This window comes from Dipodomys spectabilis, unplaced genomic scaffold, assembly GCF_019054845.1.
Source record: "Dipodomys spectabilis isolate Male_0828 unplaced genomic scaffold, ASM1905484v1 ptg000491l, whole genome shotgun sequence".
NCBI classification, from domain to species: domain Eukaryota; kingdom Metazoa; phylum Chordata; class Mammalia; order Rodentia; family Heteromyidae; genus Dipodomys; species Dipodomys spectabilis.
In genome coordinates, this window is record NW_024871168.1 from 1,373,445 (window position 1) to 1,377,529 (window position 4,085).

Here is a 4,085-nt window from a genome sequence, read left to right on the forward strand (position 1 = left end):
TGTATAGTTACCACAGTTTTTTGATCCATTCATCTCTGGTGGGATATATGGGTTGTTTTCATATCCTAGCTACTGTGAACAGTGCTGCGATAAACATGGAGGTGCATGTGTCCTTGAATATTGGTACCTGTTGTTCAGGATAGATGCCTAGAAGTGGTATGAGTGGGCCATAAGGAGCGTCAATATTTAGCTTTCTGAGGACTCACCAGACTGATTTCCAAAGTGGTTGTGTAAGTGTACATTCACACACACACACACACACACACACACACACAGAATGTTTTCTTGACCCATTCTTCTACTGAGGGGCATCGGGGTTGGTTCCATATCTTAGCTATGGCAAATAATGCTACAATAAGCATTGCTGTGGTGGTTGTTTTAGTATGGACTTGTTTGTGATCATTTGGATGAATGCCCAAAAGTGGGATTGCTGTGTAATAGGGGAGCTCTATGTGGAGTCTTTTGAGGAACCTCCAAACTGCTTTCCAAAGTGGATGAACAAGTGTACACTCACACCAAGAATGCAATAGGCTTCCTTTCTGGCCACATCCATTCCAGCATCTGTTGTTTTAAAAATATAGAACGATTCACTAAGTTGCATGTCATCCTTGTTCAGGGACCATGCTAATCTTCTCTGTATGTTCCAATTTTAGTGTATGTGCAGCCAAATTGAGCACAGAACATTTTTTTATATGTAAAGTGTAATTACCCAAATGACCACAAACAAGGCCACACTAAAGCTACCAGCACAACTATGTTTATTGCAGCATTATTTACCATAATTGATTTTCTTAAACTACACAATTCAACACAAATAAGTTAAAAAGAATTGTGAAATTTTAGAAACATGTATTTCTTACATAAGCACACATTTAAGAATAAAGTCAAGATTGACATGCCAAAAACAAAATAATTCCAGATATTTGTTGTTCATGAGATGTGTAGGAAGAAGAATTCAATTATTCTACACAAGGCACCTGTCATAATGATCATTGCAGCAAATGTTAAGGTTTGTTAAAAGTTTTAATGTTTTAAATATGTTTCATTTTGGGATTTGCTTATATATGGCAAAATCAAGACTGTTTGCAGGTCATAAAATTTTTCGATAAAGTATATAATTTTTCTGGTAGTATGTACTAGTAAGTATGTACATTTCATAGTTTATAGAAACTTTACTAATAATAAGTTGCAAAGACTGTGTAAAGAAGCAGAGTGAAGAGGTAAAATTTTAAGTACACAGTTTCTGTTAAAACTTTAGGGCTCCCTTACGTTATATGTTTGTGATGAACAAATAATGATTTAAGCCACATACAAATGGTGAGATGAACTATAAATAGTAATCTTAGTGGGTAAATTTAAAAGCTACTCATAGCTTTATCCAGATTTAAATGTATAAGAATATGAGAAAATAGTAAAATCAACTGTGTACACTTCAAATACTGAAAACCCTGGTAATTGTTTTCTTTTTTATTTTAGTAATCATTAATATTTAATTATTGTTTTCTTTATTTATAGCATTTTTCCTTGTTGTAATATAATACAAATTTTTGTGAGTAGTGATTAAGAAGTACTTTGAGAATATTATTGGGATGGCCATAGCATATTTTATAGGTGCATGTGAATGTACAAAGAGCAAAACTAAAAACAAAATACTGATTAAAAATTTTATCAAGTAGAGCCTGAATCAGGAGTGTTGATAAATGTCCACACCTAAATCTTAACCCTAAGCTGAAGTAGTGTTATTACAGAATTGAGGCTACAAAATTGTTTTGTTTTGTTATGTTTTGTTTTTTTTTTTTTTTGCTTTGGTTTTGTTGGTTGTGGGGCTTGAACTCTGGGTCTTGGGTACTGTCCCTCAGCTCTTCAGCTCAAGGCTAGCGCTATCACTTGATCCACAACACCACTTTCACATTTTTCTGCTTATGTCGTGCTGAGGCATGAAATCCAGGACCTCATGCATGCAAGGCAAGCACTCTACCACTGAGCCACCTTCACAGCACCTGAGAAACTGTGATTTAAAAAATCATCTGAACAATATTTGCTTTCTGCTTTGGGTTATATAATGAAATATGTGAACACATTTTTATATTTTCGTGAATTGTTATACTTTTAAATTTATACTAACTGCAGCCAATTTATCCTTTTCAAAGTCAAGAAATATTTCTGAGAGTTTGCTTCTGTGAAGAATGTTTTTGCATTTATAATTTCTTCTGAGTCATTTTTATTTTTTATCAAAATCATTTTATATTTTATGTTGATGAGTTATCATACATCAAATACCTTCAAATGTACATGTAGAGTCTCAAAATAGCAGTATGAATATTCTCATAAACCTCTTGTTTATCTGTTACACACTATAAGTATTATGATATTTTTCTCTCTCTTTCACTCTCTCTCATTTCCGCTCTTTCTCTTTCATGCTCCTTGTCTGCTACTTAGAATTTCTGCTGGTCTACTATTATCCTTCAGGGTCCACTGGTTTTGTGGGAACATGATAAGGACCATCAGTTACCCTTGCATTCTTTAAGAGTTATAACAGTGACGTGAAATTATTCTTTGCCATTCTAAATGGCAAAACAACAGATCTAGGAATTCCTTTTCACTTTTAGTACTATTATAAATTTTATCTCATACGAATCATTGAGACTGATAAGATACTTTTAGCCTGGGTCCTAAAAATTCTTTTTCTTTTATTATCAGTAAGTAACAAAAACAACGCTATCCTATGGAAAGTAGGCTGAAGTTGTTCACAGGGATGAAAAACAAGGTAATGGGGGAAGTGAGTACAAAGGATACACCTCATATAGCACAGATACTTAGAGCAGTTTATCATGTACACTTTGTGATAAGGACAATGCGCTGGGAATTCTAGATTACATCAATGAACACCTGATATATATGAACATATATTTATGTTTGTATATTTATTTATATATGCATATATGTGTATATCGGCCCATATATGTAAACATGAATGTTACTATACACACAAATACACACATATGTACACACATGTACACATGCACAAATGGAAAAAGACACATATATAGCAAACATAAATTTTACTAGTTGTTCAATATGCCTTAGACAGACTGCTTGGAAATAAATGTGTTGAAGATGTATTTGTCTCTAAGAGTTCTTTTACCACTCCTCTTACCTCTTCCAACTTGTAGGTTTAGAGATATTCGACTTGAAAAATGCAGTACAAGTGATAGCAAGTCACTCAGAAATCTCAATACGTATAGGTCATATGATGTCTCCCTGCTCACCATGGAATCCTTGCTCTTGTAGACACTCTCAACAGCCAAATTAGTAGGACAATATCCTTGTTAAGAATAAAGTTATAAGGCTTTAAATGGCATCCTTCCTTGGGCTCTTTTCCAACAGCCAGCATCAATTCTTAAGCAGATGAGTGACTCCTCAGAAGACTGGAGCGCAGGTCAAAATTTAACCAAACCATATGAAATATCTAAAGTGAGAAATGCTGACTGAGGTTGTGCCGATGTCCTGGCAACGAAAATAAGAAAAAAGAAAGTTTTTTATGTATTAAAATTTGAGAATAATTTGTAACCTGTCAATAAATGTGTAGAACACAATTATACCAGCTCACAAAAGATGATGTGCATTTCATTTATGTGCTTTTGGACTTGGAAAGTGTTTTTAAGTGTGTCTACACAAGTAGAATCAGCATGAAACAAGCCAGCATTTCTTCATTTAAGACACAAGGAAAGTATACAGGTTGACCCATTGGAACAATGAGATTTGCAAGATAATAGAGGGGGATGTACGGAGGTGTTGGGGATGTGTGAAGGTAAGGAATAGTAGGGGAAAAACAAAGGAGGTTGTAACAATGCTCAATAAAAATGTACTCATTACCTTACTTATGTAACTGTAACCTCTGTGTACAGTATCTTTACAATAAAATATATATTAAAAACGTACAAGGAAAACTTACTTATAGTAAGTTGTATTTGTCACTCAATATAAGTAAGGTATTGGTTTTAGGAGCACAGGCATATTAAAATTTTGCAAGCTCAAATTCTCTACATAAACACAGTTTTTATTATTTTCATTAGAATCTGCCC

The 4,085-nt window shown here is 33.9% G+C and overlaps 1 non-coding gene across 1 annotated transcript; it reads right to left on the minus strand.

Annotated features, from left to right (window-relative positions):
• Positions 1–571: 571 nt before the first annotated feature.
• LOC122098760 lies at positions 572–677 on the minus strand. Its single transcript, XR_006145805.1, has one exon. It is a non-coding gene; the product is annotated as a U6 spliceosomal RNA (small nuclear RNA).
• Between the last annotated feature and the right edge of the window lie 3,408 nt (positions 678–4,085).